Genomic DNA, 17,796 nt, shown 5'->3' with positions numbered 1-17,796 from the left:
GAATTTCATGTGGAACTTTGGTGATGCTGTTGAACAAAATTTTTCAGAACTTCGCTCATCCCTAATAGTAAAAGTAAATGCAGGTTTCACACATAGACTTTTTTGATGTTTTTTACAGCATTTTTTTTTTTTGTACATCCAAATGTTACTTTAAAGGCTATAGCAAGTTATAAAATTAACGACAAATAATTTTTCATGCCATTTTTTAGATTATGTTTGTGCTTTTTTCATGATCTAGGTATTGCTAAAAATGGCATAAAAAGACATGCATGGTATTTTTTTACCACCCAAAAAAAGCTGTAAAATATTTCTGCAGTTTATGAAAGATTAAGTATACTTTGGCTGCTGTAGTAGACCAGTTTTTCTATTAGTTTTGAAACGGGAACACTTTTTCCTACATACCGTATGTAGTAAGTCTTTATCTCACCAAGTATTAGAACATCAGGAATGCTTTGTTCACACTGGCATTATTACTTCTGATTTCACAGGAAGTATAACAGATATAGTGTTGGTTGATATACCGGTATCCACTATATATTGCAATATAAAAAAAAAAAAACTTTCTTAAATACTTCAATATTTAATGGCATGCGTTGACCCCTTTTAAAACAGACACTGATACACTCCATAAAGCAGTGCCATCATCTGAGCATATGCCATTTCGTGAGCCTTATGAACTATACATCCCTAGCACACTAGGCTAACAGTAGATGCTGAGGTTTCCCCAGCTTGTGACAAGAAAGTGGCATCATATGGGAGAAGCACACTGGAGCGTATACTGCCATCCTGCTCCTGTTACCTCAACAGTGGTGAATGAGAATCATAGTAAAGTTCGTATTCTCCATGTTTTGAGGCTATACTAGAGAATTTTGCTGGGACTTGTAGTTTCACTGAAGAGGATACTCATTGTGAGGCCGAAGAGGGAGCTTACTGCAGAGGGAGTGCACTGTGGTGCAGCACTAGCTGTTGTTGTTGCTACGGCGCCCATATAGTAAAATAGTGATACTAAATGCAGTGTTATGGCAGTGGCATAAATACATGATATACTGATGTGCCATTGCTATCCCACAAGTTACTTCTCAATATAGTGCACATAGATATGGATGCAAGAGGTGGAGAATATACTAGACCCAAGAGGAATATACAGGTCATGAGTCCCATGGAGAGTATAAGCCGCATACAGTATGATGCCTCCTTACTTTCCCCCCATACAGTGTAACGTCTCCTTGTTGCCCTCATACAGTGTAATGTATTCCTGTTGGCCCCATACAGTATAATGTTCCCTTGTTTCCCCCATACAGTATAATGTCTCCTTGCTGCTTCCCAACAGTATAATGTCTCATTGTGGTCCCCATACAGGATAATGTCTCCTTGTAATGTCTCCTTGTTGACGCCATACAGTATAATGTCTCCTTGTGGCCCTCATACAATATAATGTTTCCTTGTTTCCCCCATACAGTATAATGTCTCCTTGTTGCCCCATACAGTATAATGTCTCCTTGTTGCTTCCATAAGGTATAATATCTCATTATGGTCCCCGTACAGGATAATGTCTCTTTGTAATGTCTCCTTGTTGACACCATATAGTATAATGTCTACTTGTATAATGTCTACTTGATGGGTATTTATTGTGACATATATCCTTATCACGATAAATTTCTTAATATCGTTATCGTGAGAATATTTTTTTTATATCGCCCAACCTAAACAGATATGATAATTTTTAAGAAGGTTTTTCATATCTTCCATTTTGATGGTCTATCCTCAGGATAGCTTATCAATATGCGATTGCTGGGGGTCCAACTCCTCCACCGATCAGCTGTTTGAAGAAGCTGCAGTGCTCTGGTGAGTGCCACTGCCTTTTTCTAACCCGGTGATGTCATGTCCATTGTTGACATGTCCTAGTTGCAGCTCAGTCCCATTCAAGTGCAATACCAAGCACAGCCGCTATACAATGGATGTTGCTTAGTATGCTGCAAGGAGGCCGCAATGTTAACCAGAGCATGGTGACCTCTTCAAACAGCTGAACTTTTCTATTTCTTTTTATAATGTATTTAAAGAAAGCATTAATGGTATCGGTACACATTCTAGTAAACTGTTCAGTGGTTGAGAGTTAATTATATTTTATGCTGTTTTATGCACTTATTTATCTTCATTCATTAAATTGTGAAACTGCATTTAACCAGGAAATACGTTATACACTGCAGCTACAATTGTGCTCAGCATGAAGATATAGCTATATAGCACATCAAAGACTATAAAATTCATTTGTATTCTAGATAAATGATGGCTTGGATGCCAAGAATGGTATTGGAAATCTATTTTATTACTTTCCTTATTCTTGCTAATTGATAGTTTAATGATTTTTTTTTAAGAAAGTATTTTAAAACCCATTAGTGTGTTTCTTAAAATGTCACTTACCATTAAAACCATTATTGGTGGCTCATAGCATCATGATCACACCAAGCTATTTTTAAAGAATAGAAATCAACTAAGCAATTCAATTTAATTAATGACTAGCTATGCCTGAATTGTTTTATTATCATGTATTGCTATTCAAAATTAAAAGATACCTCCCTACATTTTGTTGGTAACCTGTATAGCATATATACTAGCCAATAAACTACCTTATATTGCAACCAAAATACATTCTAAATAAAGTATATAATACATGGTTATAAGGGAAAATAATAGCATTCTGAATACAGGGAGGGTTTAAAAATAAAAAATAAAAATTAACTCACCGAGTCCACTTGATTGCGTAGTTGCGGATCTCTGTCTTCTTCTGTAATGTTGAGCTGCCGGCTAAGGACCTGTGGTGGCGTCACATCACATGGTCCAATCACATGGCCCCTCACCATGGTGATGAACCATGTGATTGGACCATGTGAGATGAGCACAGTGACGTCATCAAAGGTCCTATTCCTGTGCACAGCAAAGAATAAGACAGAAGAGAAGCCGGGCTGCGCAATCAAGTGGATTAAGGTGAGTTAAATTATTATTATTTTTTTTTTAACCCCTCCAGCCCTATTGTACTAAGCATTCTGTATTAAGAATGCTATTATTTTCCCTTATAACCATGTTATAAGGGAAAATAATACAATCTACACAACACCTAACCCAAACCCGAACTTCTGCGAAGAAGTTCGGGTTTGGGTACCAAACATGGCGATTTTTCTCCCGCGCGTGCAAAACGCATTACAATGTTTTGCACTTGCGTGGAAAAATCGTACATTTTCCCGCAACGCACCTGTATCTTATCCGGGGAAAAAACATGACGCCCGTGTGAAAGAGGCCTAAGGCCTCATTCACACGACGGTGGTGACAAGAATAGGACATGTTATATTTTTTTAGCAGGGCCACGGAACGGAGCAACGGATGCGGACAGCACACTGAGTGCTATCCACATCTTTTGCGGCCCCATTGAAGTGAATGGGTCCACCTCCAAGCCGCCAAGATGGGGGCTCGGATGCTGACCAAAACAACGGCCGTGTGCATGAGGCCTAAAACAGGCATAGAAAATCATGAATGCGACTGGCCCACCGCTCCCCCCTCGCTCCCCCCACTTCACGCCCACTTCTTTAGACCAGGCGTGAGCTGGGAAAAGTAATATAATATAGGCGCATTTCTGATAGTAAACGACCCCCCCCCCCCCAAGTTTTTATTCGGTATCTTCATATTCTGCAATGCTTGGGGAAATAATACAATAAGTAAAATGACAACTAATCAAAACAACAGTTAAACAAATGAAGAGATGTCCCTGGCAATTCAATAGTTAATATGTATATGGTGCTAATTTTCTCCAGGAAACCAAACCAGTGTATTGTAATGGAAAATATAAATAAAGATATATATGAACCTGCCACACACTTAGTAATTGAACTAACATGGATATAAAGTGTAGAGTGATGCAGTAGAGCGTGGAGGAGATGATGAAATGGAGATATTTTTGACAAGGTGAAATTGTACACAGACCATGGACTATGATTAGTGATGAGTGATGTTATGAAAAATTTGATTCAGCTGCTTCGCCGAATTTGACAAAGAAATTTGATTAGTGACAAATGACTTCATCATAAAGAGCATTCCTTTGTATGTAGCTGGCATAATGACATGGAACAGCGATCACTTCGCCACCTATCATTGAACCACTTAGATGCCACGTTAATAGAAGCATCTGAGATGAATATTAAGGCCTTTCAGGGGTTGACCAATTAAAAAATAATTTAATTGTACTTACCTGTACTTATTCATTTGAGGGCAAATAGGCCGCCGTGGTCATCGTTCTTGAAGATCCAGCACGAAATCTCGCTCGGTGCGTGATGACTTCATTATGTCAGCTAGCATGGTGACATCATACATCACAGTGCATGAGATTTTGCCCGGGATTTGAGTATGATGTTTTTTTCTTTACCGCCATTTCGATGAAAATTTATTTATTACCACGAAGCATGAGGAAATTAGGCTTCACAGTGAATCGAATTTGCCCTGAAATTCGGATCAATGTCCACTTTGGATATCAGGCACAATCCATAGACATGACAATGTTTTTTAATTTAGATCCCATGGAGGGACCTTGAGTGTTTCCTATTCTACATCTATCTAATCTTACATCCATTACATTATTGAAGTCCCCCATAACTAAAAGTGGTTTATCCCCCGCATTAAGTCCAATATCTTTAATAGGATGTCAATTTTGAAGGGTGGCGGTATATACACACTTGCTATTAACCATGCTCTTCCTTCCAGTATACAATCCAGAAGAACATAACAGCCCTCCCTGTCTGTAATAACTTTCACTATTTTTATATCTATATCCCGATTTATTAATATGCTCACCCCTCTTGCATATGATGAATAAACTGAATGGAAAGAGTGTTGCATCCATGGTCTATAAACCCCAGCCATCGTCTCACCCGTCAAGTGTGTTTCTTGCAAACAGACTATGGCAGGGAGGAACCTATGTATTGCATCAAAAACCGCAACTCTCTTTATGCCCCTACTCAGCCCCCTAATATTCCATGAGATAATTCTCATATAGTTTTTTTCTAGGATCTACCCAGTTTCAGGATATTATTCAGGACACCCAGGGGTGGGAGGAGGAAGAGGAACCACGGGATAAGAGAAGAGGAGAACAAAACAAAAAAAAAAAACGCAAGCAGCACGCATACCCCTACCATCCATCCCTCTTGAATGAGTCAGGATAGCCTCAGCCCTGGTTCGCTAACTTGGCATTCCCCCCTCTCAGCCCACCACCCAGCCCAAATACCACTCAGCTCTTTATTTTTTCTTTAGCCCATTCTCCAGCCAAGGGCTATTCATAGTATTCAGTATATTGGGCAGACTAGATGGGCCAAATGGTTCTTATCTGCCGACACATTCTATGTTTCTATGTATGTTTCTATGTTTCTGCTGTATCAAAAAACCACGTTTCATTTTCCCATTCAATACTCAACTTAGCCGGAAACATCATAGAATATTTCACTTTTTTTTAACGCAATTTTTTTTTCACATCGGTAAACCGACTTCTTTCATTTACCGTTTCCTTTGCATAGTCGGGAAATAACATCACTGTTGTACCTGAATATTCCAGCCTCCCTCTCTTCCTTGACCTTTGTAATATCTCCTCGTTAACCCTAACCAATAATAAATTAAGGATAATTGCTCTCAGTCTCATTCTTGGAGGAGGTATCCTTGCTGACAATCTATATGCCTGTTCCACAAAAAATTTATAATCGGAGATGTCCTGACCCAGTTGTTCCATCAACCACGTTTGCATAAAAGCACGGGGGTCACGCCCCTCCACTCCCTCTGGGATACTCAGACATCTCAGATTAACCCTCCTAAACTTATTTTTTAAATATACTAGTTTATATTTTTTTATTTTAATTACCTATTTTCTTCCTTTAAACGTTCTTTCTCTTTAACCGTTATCTGCAATAGGTCCTCCACCTCCAATGATCTTTTCTCAACTTCTGTCAGCCTATCTTTGTATTTTTGTAAGTCAGCTCTGAGGAGCCCCACTGACTCCCTAATATTTCCAGTCTGAAGAGAGAGGTCCTGTATCGCCATATTGCATTTTTTTATTTCTTGGAATATATCTTGCAGGCTAGGAGTCTGCTCCTCTTTTTTAGAGGCATTTTCCTCCACTTCCTTTAGCTGTTTATTACCTCTCTCCCCAGGCTGAAAACTCTCCCCAGGCAGCACCAAGCCAAGGTTTTCCTCCAGGAGAGATTCACCCTCCTGGCCTGAAATCCCATCCTCCTTTTTTTTCTTTGTGAGGCTAGTCTGTCCACGCATGTTGGTCAAAAGTAGTTCTTAGATCTTTAAATTTTTTCAGGCATTGGGGAAATTGAAGTATTTAGCGCCAATTGCCCCTTAGCCCTCTTCCCCGTACCCTGTCTCACCATCTCCTACCCTCACCACTGACCCACTATCTCTCCCTCCTTTCCTGCTTTCCCTCCTCCTCTCCACCCAGCCCCGTCGCTCCATGATATTCTACTGTTATCAAAACATGTGAAGCTGGAAAGTTAACATACAACCCCAGAAAAACAACATGTATTAGACAACATTCATATATTCAAAATTCTGCCAATTCCGCTTCCAAGTATCCGCTATCAATCAGCAGTTCATCTTGTCTTCAATGCGGTATATAACAGTTAGTTGATTAGGGGCTCTGCCTTTTGTAGGACTAAGAATTTCAATAGTTAATAACATAAAAGCCACTAGCAGTCCCTTGATTTATTGAGTTAGTTAGGTTAGTTCATATTAATTCACGTTCATACATTCATTTTTGTTAGTTCTTTCCTATATAACTTGCGATTCCAATAGCAGCTCTCACATGCTATAGCTGTTTTGATTACCAGGTAGTCGTCCAGGTATATTAAGGATTAGCGTGTATGAAAGGCAGTGCAGTTTCTAGGTAAAATTTCTCTCAGGGCGAGTGTCAAAAAAACTCCCCCCCCCTCAAAACTGCTCGATGAAATAAGTGTCTCCCCATTGTAAAAAATGTGGAACCACATTGCACGGACGGTCACAGTGACGCACCCAGTGACCCACTGTCCCATAGACTCAGGCTCTCACTCACAGCAGGCTTCTTTCTTAGCACTGCTCCGGGCGGGCGGTAACAGGCAGGCAGTGCGGGCGGCGGTGCTCTCCTCACTACTGTACGTCACGCGGCGCGTGAGGTACAGTGAGTGAGCGCCGCCGCCCGCACTGCCTGCCTGTGGGGGGACATTATTTTTAATAAGGATCACTATGGACATTATTTAGAATGGAGGCTGCTGTGGGTGTCATTATAACTGTATAATGTCTGATAGGCCTAGTCCTGGGCGGCTGCAAGGCCGTGGTTAGAGCGGCCTCAGAGCTTGGGTCTGACCGGCTTCACATCGGGCTGGGAGCTCAAACGGCCGGTAGGAGAGTGCGCACGTCACCTGCGTGCACCCGCACGCATGCTCCTGCTCTCTGATCTCTCAAACAAATTAGTAGTCTCTATTTACAACCTTCTGCAAAAATTAATCAACAAAAATAGCAAGTGGCTGCAAGACGGAATTCACACTGGAGACAAAAGGTCTGCCAGGTGGTTCAGTCATGCATTTATGGACCTTTGGTAACAAGTATAGAATTGGAACCCTTGGACAATCATTTTTCAAAGTCTCACACAGATTCTTATTAATAATGCCTTTGTTGTTGTGTTCTGTATATGAAATGGTATAAAATCTGAAGTACCTTAAGGCCTCTTAAGTTAGTAAACTCAAGCCCAAACCTTACCCTATTGTGACAATAAACAGAACAAAATTATATATATTTTATTGGGCACTTTAAAATGAATATATGCCTGAAAGGACACAATAATAATACATCAAGTATTCATCTAGCAGTGTAACATAGATGTTCATTATACAGTATATATGCGCGTGTGTGTCTGTATGTATATATATATATATATATATATATATATCTCAAAACCAAGAAGGAAAAGTCATGGAAATCATATCAATAGACATGGTAATGTAATGCTAATGATAAAAAAAATTAAATTTAAATAAAAATAACTCCATTTGTTCAGTATCCAGAATGTTCGCTATGTTCAGAAATACATGCACTTACATGCCTTGGCATGCTACCAATGAGGTTATTAATAGTTGTCTGAGAAAGTTTCATGGCTGGCAGCTCCCTTTGTATGTGTCAACCAATGGCTAAAGATGTCGCAAACATAAAATTTTCCGTTCACGAACGGCGAACGCAAATTTCCGCAAATGTTCGCGAACGGGTGAACCGCCATAGACTTCAATAGGCAGGCGAATTTTAAAACCCACAGGGACTCTTTCTGGCCACAATAGTGATGGAAAAGTTGTTTCAAGGGGACTAACACCTGGACTGTGGCATGCTGGAGGGGGATCCATGGCAAAACTCCCATGGAAAATTACGTAGTTGACGCAGAGTCGGGTTTTAATCCATAAAGGGCATAAATCACCTAACATTCCTAAATTGTTTGGAATAACGTGCTTTAAAACATCCAGTGTGTGTATACGATCAGGTATGATGTTGTATCGATCAGGTAGTGTAAGGGTTACGCCCGCTTCACAGTGACAGAACAAACTCTGACAGACCAAACTCCCCGTTTTAGGCAACGCAAACAACCGCAAACAGTCCATTTGCACAACCGCAAACTCCCCATTTGCACAAGGTTGGATACCAAGCTAGCCATGTCCCGTTCCTTGTCCTCACTGACGTCATTGAAGGTCTCTTCCTCCACCCAGCCACGTACAACACCAAGGGTCCCCGAAAGGTAACAACAAGCCTGGGACGCCTGCTGTAGTTGGTCTTCCACCTCCTAAAAGCCACCTTCCCCCTCTGACTCCTCTTCTTCAGACTCCTCTCTCTGCGTTGCCGCAGGTCCAGCAATCGACGACGACAAGGCTGCTTCTGGTGGTGATGGTGACCACAACTCTTCCTATTCATGCTCATCTACGGCCTGATTCAGCACTCTTTGCAGGGCACGCTCCAGAAAAAACGCATTCGGGATGAGGTCGATGATGTTGCCTTGGGTTTGACTGAGCAGGTTTGTCACCTCCGCAAAAGGACGCATGAGCCTACAGCCATTGTGCATGAGCGTTCAGTAACGCGGCCAAAAAATACCCAGCTCCGCAGAGGCTGTCCTCTTTTTTTTTTATTAAAAAAAATCTGTTCTTAACAGTTTAATATCTGTTTTGTCCCCTATCAGGGGTCGGTGTATGGAATAGATTTTAGGAACCGGGAGATGGAAAAAGATGCTTGGTCGGTCCTCTTACTTCCAATTTGGGGCAATGTGCGTACACCTTGCAATGTACTGTGCTACCAGATAGGAGTGGTATGTTAAGTAGTACTATTCCTATCAGTTTAATCTCTGTTATGTCCCCTATCAGAGGACATGTATGGAATAGATTTTAGGAACCGGGAGATGGAAAAAGATGCTTGGTCGGTCCTCCTACTTCCAATTTGGGGCACGGCGCGTGCGCCGTGCAATGTACTGTGCCACCAGATATGAGTAGTATGTTAAGTAGTACTATTCCTATCAGTTTAATACCTGTTACGTCCCCTATCAGGGGACGTGTATGGAATAGATTTCAGGAACCGGGAGATGGAAAAAGATGCTTGGTCGGTCTTCTTACTTCCATTTTGGGGCACTGCGCGTACGCCTTGCAATGTACTGTGCTAAAAGATATGAGTGGTATGTTAAGTAGTACTATTCCTATCAGTTTAATACCTGTTATGGCCCCATCAGGGACAAGTCTTGTCAATAGTTAACATACTCATGACATAAATTTTATTCCTCTATGCGTCAATCTTGGTGTAGTGAGGACTGTGCTCGTGCGCACGTTTGGGAGATTGCAGTCGATGACGGTTTTTCAAAGCCTATGGTCGTGCTGAGGTAGTTCAGTGACAGTTAAGTGACCCAGAAAACAATGATTCTGCAGTGTGGGCCCATTGTTGGCCTAGTAGGCTTTAATGATCACCTTAGATGATCACAAAGAAAATTTATGTTTTTTGTATGCAAAATTATCCAGCCGATCGCTTTTGGTCTGTTCACAATGAAGCAATGACCTTATCATCTGGGGTGTGCCAACATTGCCAACACACTCATAGAGGTGATCGCTTTATTTTGATACGCAAGCCCCTTCACCACAACAAGGTAACGATCACGAAGGGGAATTGACACATGTATGTGCCTTTTTTTTTTTGTTTTGTTTTTGCAGCCACAGTGCAGCACCAGAGGCCAGAAAAATTAGGCATGTACACATGCCTGAAAAATTTGGTATTGTTGCAGCCTTGAACCCTAGATGGTGGCGGAGAAGTCACGCAAGTCATCCGGCATGCAGAGATTAAATACAGCAGCGTGTGGACCATTTTTAGCCCAAGGCATCTCATCAGGCCTTTTTTAGTCAAATGCATCCCCCACTGTCAGTCCTTTCGGGATCCATGTCTCATTCATCTTAATAAAGGTGAGGTAATCTAGTCTTTTTTGACCTAGGCGACTTCTCTTCTCAGTGACAATACCTCCTGCTGCGCTGAAGGTCAAATCAAGCGCCTCACTGGCATGTTGTTTCGCCGCTGAATATCTGAAAAGTGCACCATGGCCGTGTAGGAACGCCTGAAATGGCCACACACCTTCCTGGCCTGCTTGAGGATGTCCTGTAAGCCGGGGTACTTATGCACAAAGCGTTGTACGATCAGATTCAACACATGTGCCATGCACAGCACATGTGTCAACTTGCCCAAATTCAATGCCGCCAACAAATTGCTTTCGTTGTCACACACCACTTTGCCGATCTCCAGTTGGTGCGGGGTCAGCCACTGATCCACCTGTGCGTTCAGGGCAGACAGGAGTGCTGGTCCGGTGTGACTTTCTGCTTTCAGGCAAGTCAACCCCAAGACGGCGTGACACTGTCGTATACGGGATGTGGAATAGTCCCTGGGGAGCTGGGGGGCTACAGTTTATGTGGAGCAAGACGCAGCAGCAGAAGAGGACTCAGCCGAGGAGGTTAGCGAAGAGGATGGAGTAGGAGGAGTAGAGGAGGTGGCAGCAGGCCTGCCTGCAAGTCGTGGCGGTGTCACCAACTCCTCTGCAGAGCCACGCATTTCATGCTTGGCAGCCGTCAGCAGGTTTACCCAATGCACAGTGTACGTGATATACCTGCCCTGACCGTGCTTTGCAGAGCAGGTATCAGTGGTCAGATGGACCCTTGCCCCAACACTGTGTGCCAGACATGCCATGACTTCCTTTTCCACAATAGAGTACAGGTTGGGGTTTGCCTTTTGTGAAAAAAAAATTCGGCCGGGTACCTTACACTGCGGTGTCCCAATAGCTACAAATTTTTTGAAGGCCTCAGACTCCACCAGCTTGTATGGTAAAAGCTGGCTGGCTAAGAGTTCCGACAAGCCAGCTGTCAGACGACGGGCAAGGGGGTGACTCTGTGACATTGGCTTCTTACGCTCAAACATTTCCTTGACAGACACCTGACTGTGGGCAGATGAGCAGGAACTGCTGAAGGTGAAAGGCGAAGTGGCGGGTGGTTGAGAGGGGGCAAGGAGGACAGCAGTGGTTGACGTGGCTGAAGATGCTGGACCAGTAGGAGGATGGTGGCTTTGAGTTTGTGTGCTGCTTGTACTCATCATGTGTTGATCCCATAGGTGTTTGTGATGTGAGATCATGTGCCTTCGCAAAGCAGTTGTACCTAGGTGGGTGTTGGACTTCCCACGACTCAGTTTCTTTTGGCACAGGTTGCAAATGGCATCGCTGTTATCAGAGGCAGACACACAAAAAAAATGCCACACTGCTGAGCTTTGCAATGACGGCATTCTGGTGGTGGCAACAGCATGCGTTGATTGGCGTGCTGTCTGGCTGACCCGGGTGCCGATACATGCTGTCTGACTGTGCTACTAGCTCCTTGCGACGACCTCCCCCTACTTCCAACTCGTCTCCTCCTCCTCTCTGTCTCCCCATCTTAACTTTCCCCCTGTTCTTCTTCTCTTCGAGCGGGCACCCACATGACATCCACAGACACATCGTCTTCATCAACCGCTTCAAATGTATCTGACAACTCAGCAAAGGAAGCAGCAGCAGGTACAACATCATCATCATCACACCGTACGTCCATGTGTGTAATGCTGCCTGACTGAGACATATCCCTGTTATCTACATCCTCTGGAAATAATGGTTGTGCATCACTCATTTCTTCAAACTGATGTGTAAATAACTCCTCTGACACATTAAGTGAATCAACTGTGGTGCTAGTGTTGGTGGTGGCGGAATGAGGAGGGTGCAGATAGAGAGGATGAGAAGGGTAGCAGAAGCGGAAGGCTGAGTGAGCCACTCAACCAAGTCTGTTGCATCCTTTGATGTAATCACCTGCATCTTCTCCAACTTCCCACTTAGGCTCCACCCTGGTGCTCCGGCCCGACCCCCACCACCCCTGCGGAATGGCCCACCTCTTCCTGTGCCTGTCATTTTCAAAATGACCCTGTGCCAAAGTCCCTAGAGAAGAGCAGTATTTGTGGAAGCAGGTATATCGTAGGCCTCAATCAGTATTTTGTGGAAGCAGGTATGTCGCACCCCTCATTCAGTATTTTGTGGAAACAGGTATATAGAACACCTGAATCAATATTTGGTAAAAGCAGGTATATCGCAACCCTCAATATGTATCTTGTGGAAGCAGGTATATCAAACCCCTTGTTCAGTATTTTGTGGGAGTAGGTATATTGCACCCCTCAATAAGTATTTTGCAGAAGCAGGTATATATAACCCCTCAATCAGTATTTTGTAGTAGCAGGTATAACCCAGCCCATAATCATTATTTTGTGGGAACAGGTATATCAAACCCCTAAATCAATATTTTGTGGAAACAGATATATTGCACCCATCATTCAGTATTTTGTGGAAGCAGATATATAGAACACCTAAATCAATATTTGGTGGAAAAAGGTATATAGCACCCCTCAATCTATATTTTGTGGAAGCAGGCATATCAAACCCCTTAGTAGCAAAAAAGCAAGTGGAAATAGTATACCAAAATATCAGTTTATTATCAAATATAAAATATGGGGAAAAGACAGGATGATAAACAGTGTACAGAGAAGCAAAGGGCAGTTTACACAACTGCTTCCACATATGTACCCACACGGCAATAAGCACTAAGTGGCTAACAGGTAGAGGGGGCTGTAGTTCAAGGACAACCACATCTGCATGGAAAATAATAAAGATCATCCCATATTGGGCTATATAATATAATGCAGAAAAAAAATCAAATCTATGGCTGAATCCCAAGGTTTAACGAAAGTCAGAAATATATCTGAGGCCTGATGTGGCTACAAATTAAACCCTGTATGGATGTCGAACTGTACTATACACGGGACGTGCAGTCTTCCTGTGGACTTGTTACTTCCATAACGGTATGTGACCTTGCTTTGTTTGGACCGCATGTTTCACTATCATTGTTGCGGCCCTTTGCCTTTTTTTGTACCATACATGGTCTTGCTATTCACCTCTTATCTCCTATATTGCACTTGCACTTTACCGCTTGTTACTTATAGCGGTATAGATACAATTGCACTTTTGGAAAGAGCCACACTTGAGGATTTATACCTTATGTCCCCTAGTCACAACTGAATATACGCACTTGCACTTTCATACTGAATGCATTTATTTGCACTGTGGACTTTTTTCAAGTGTAGCTCTTGTATAGGAGTCCTCTTTATATACAGGCATTTATATATATATATATTTTTTGGTCGCTTACCTTATTACTCTATTATACTGAATTAACTCTCCCAGGATTGTACTGCACTATTTTGCACTTGTCTGTCATCTCTTTGTCTATGTTTTTAACCATATGTCTAATAAAAATATACCTTTTTAGCTTAATAGTTCTCAGTGTTGCTTTGTTGGTTATCTAATTATTTACTGAGTTAAGCTCTAGTTAGGGGCTTCATTAGTTTTCTATGCCACTCTTCATGTAACCTATTTCTGCACTAACTATACACGGGACGTACCTGAAGACATAATGGAAGCAGGAGGATACTGGACCCTAAGAGCAAGACCTTGACGCGTGTTTCACCTCAGCGGCTTCGTATCAAACCACTTAATCAGTATTTTGTGGAAGCAGGTATATTGCACCCCTCAATCAATATTTTGTGAAAGCAGGTATATAGAACCCCATAATCAATATTTTGTAGAAGCAGGTATATCGCACCCCTCAATCAGTATTTTGTGGAGGCAGGTATATAGAACCCCTGAATCAATATTTGGTGAAAACAGGTATATCGTACCCCTCAATCAGTATTTTGTGGAAGCAGGTATATCAAACCCCTTAATCAGTATTTTGTGGAAGCAGGTATATTGCACCCCTCACTCGATACTTTTTTTGGGGGCAACAGGTATATCACACCCATTGCAAATAGTTGTTCCAATAACGCTTATCCCTCTATATACCTGCGCAGCAGAATAACACACAACTGCTGCACAATACAAATGCACTATAATATACTTTCTATGTTAGAAAATATATTATAGGTATATCACACCCCTCAATCATTTTTTTTTGGGGGGCAACAGGTTTATCATACCAGTTGCATTTAGTTATTACAATAGCATTTGTTTATCTATATAGCTGCGGTATCGCAGCAGAACCGCACACAACTGCTGCACAATACAAATGCACTATAATATACTTTCTATGTTAGAAAGTATATTATAAGTATATCACAATCCTCAGTATATCATACCTACCGATAGAACACCTATACCAGTCTTTAAAAGGACTTTTGTCACCCTATTAGCTAGTGTTTGGTGTCCCTAACAGCCTGTCCCTGCTCCACAAAGGAACCTCTCCCTACACTGGCAAAACACAGAATGTAAAATGGCTGCCAGATTGGGTTCTGATATAGGGTGGGGGTGTGTCCATGTGCTGAAACATCTCAATTATCTGTCCTGTCCCACCTGATAGATGTGTCATGGGTAAACGTTCGGCACAATGCAAAATAATATGGCGCATGCGAACATCGCCATATGTTGGCACATTCACTAAATCGTGAATGAGCGAAGTTTGCCGCGAAACGACTGCCAGGCGAACCGCAAGGCCATCTCTGGTCATCAATATGATATTCATTGGGATCCAACACCCGGCACTACCACCAGTTTGCAGTTTCAGGCAACAGCTACAGTTTATGGAGTGGAAGCAAAAAGTTCTGTGCATTGTGTGGTTTCTAGTGCTGGTGTACTATGCTAGTAGTTCCATAGGCCCTGCACCAAACATAATACTGTATAACATGTTTACCCAGAGTGTGCCTTTAGATAGATTACTATTCTGGAATAAAAAGAAGATGTAGGTATAGGGAGTGGTCCACTAACAAAAAACACTCCAAGAGCAAGGTGTAATAGTGTGGAAGCTCACAAAGGAACACAAGATAACCTCTAAGGAACTAAAGGCCTTTCTCACATTAGCTGATGTTAATGATCATGAGTCCATAATCAGGAGCACACTAAACAACAATAGTTGTGCATGGCAGGATTGTGAGGAGAAAATCATTGTTCTCCAAAAATAATATTGCTGCATATCTGCAGTTTGCTAAAGATGAGTTGGACAAGCCAGAAGGCTATTAGAATAATGTTTACGGGCAGATGAGAAAGATAAAGTTTAAATGAGAAACGTTGAATTTGGAAAAAGGAAAACATTTCATTCCAGCCTAAAATCCTCATCCCATCTTTTAAACATGGTGGTGATAGTATCATGATTTGGGCCTGTTTTTCTGCAGCAGGACCAGGACGGCATGCCATACACAATTGATGGAATATTGCAATTTGATTTATACCAGCAAAATTCTCAAAGAAAATGTCAAAAAGGGACAGAGGAGTTAAAATTACATTTCTCGATGCTGCAATGTCGACAGATGATAAACAGTGAAGAGAACATTCAAGCACTGTGTTCTCTTCATACAGCTAATCGGTGGGGTGCCACCAGAGGATAGGTCATCAGTATAGAATAACTGGACAGCCCCATTAGCATTATATTTTAACATATTAAGTTCTATGCTGCAGCAAAATTTTAATTGCATGTAACACAATGCTTTCCATTAAAATTGTTGTTAAAGTTTATTACATCTGTACATTACATCAGATCAATATAGAGCATCATATGAAATACACAGTAATAAGAGAACATGAATTATTATGGTGCTTATTAGCAGCAAAAGCCCACAAGTACTGCAACCTATTAAACTCAGAGCATAAATATCAGATACATAATATAACCAAAATAATACTTAAAGAATAGCCATATGGCAATTTCCAGCAATTCCACCAGATGCTTTATTTGCATGTATCATTGAACAGCAAAAATACCATATATGAATGTACATGTACCATCTTTTTCTGGAATTCTTAGGATTAAAAAAAAAATAATATGTGTTCAATATTTTTACTTTTATTACCATTTTTGTTAGGTTACAATTGTCTCATCTTATAAAGGTCAATACGCAGTCTCTAAAAAAGCTGGCATTTCTCTCAAACTATACTGCTGCACATCTGACTTTGCACCAGTAAATGAAATAATTTATCCTGGTAATGTAAATGACCTTTTCAGATTTAGTTCTCCATTTCTATTGAGCATTATAACTTTGAATTATTGACTGTGGTAGAAACGTAGAATGGATTAAAGAATATATTTGTTATTCTTGATGTTAATGTTGTTCCATGTCATTTATATTCATAAAGTGTCATTTATAAAATCAGTGTATATATGGTATATGTAGGAAGTTTAGTGTCGATTTATCAAATGCTATAAATAATATATGAGTGGTGGACCGGGTGCTAATTTCATGAACAGAAACAAAATGAAACAAATGATAACCCAGTGTGAGATTATGGAATTTCAATCTAGTTAAGGAAAAAAAAATATATAACTCCTGATATAACAATCTTCAGACTGTATACTGTAATATATATGCAAATCTTTGGCTTTAAGGTCTCATAACCAGAAAAACTAACAGTGCTGTTTATTTTTTTTCTTACTTTGTACATAACAATCCTTCATTTCTCATGTCAGTTGAGGGGGGCATTATTATTCTGCTTCGTTATTGCTTGATAATTTTGATCAGTATTTAAAAAAATATATACATGTTAAAGTACAATGTCATGGCAGATTACCAATGCCATAAGTCAGAGACATTGTTGCAGCTAGTAATGAGCGAAGTTCAAAAAATCAAAATTGTCTGCTTCGACAAATTTCACTAAGAAATTTGATTTGTGATAAATTACTTCATCACGAAGCGCATTCCTTTGTAATCCAGCAGGCGCAATGACTGGCAGTGGTGCGATTGACGTTGACTGCTATTAAACCCCTCAGATGCGTCCTACAAGACGCACTGGCTCATAAGACGCACCTAGTTTTTTGAGGAGGGAAATAAGAAAAAGAAAAATTTGAGCCAAAAGGTGTGCTTTTGTTGGGTTTTGAACTAATGGTGGTCTGTGGAAGACACTATTATGGGTTATCTGTGGATGACACTGTTATGGGGATCTGTGGATGACATTGTTATGGGGGCATCTGTGGATGGCACTGTTATGGGGGATCTGTGGATACGTACTGTTATGGGGGATCTGTGGATGGCACTGTTATGGGGATCTGCAAATGGCACCGTTATGGGGATCTGTGTATCTGTGTGCTATGGGGGGATCTGTGGATGACACATATATGGCATATTATGCTATATATGTGTCATCCACAGATTCCCCCATAACAGTGTCCCTGTGTAAATAGTGTA

The 17,796-nt window shown here is 41.3% G+C and overlaps 1 protein-coding gene across 1 annotated transcript in view; it reads left to right on the top strand.

Moving 5' to 3' along the window:
- The window catches only part of CSMD1 (CUB and Sushi multiple domains 1), a 2,494,699-nt gene that overhangs the window by 622,494 nt on the left and 1,854,409 nt on the right, over positions 1-17,796 (top strand). The window lies entirely within an intron of this gene.

Source organism: Bufo bufo, chromosome 4 (assembly GCF_905171765.1).
Source record: "Bufo bufo chromosome 4, aBufBuf1.1, whole genome shotgun sequence".
In the NCBI taxonomy this organism is placed as follows: Eukaryota; Metazoa; Chordata; class Amphibia; order Anura; family Bufonidae; genus Bufo; species Bufo bufo.
This window is presented reverse-complemented; position numbering and strand designations above follow the sequence as displayed.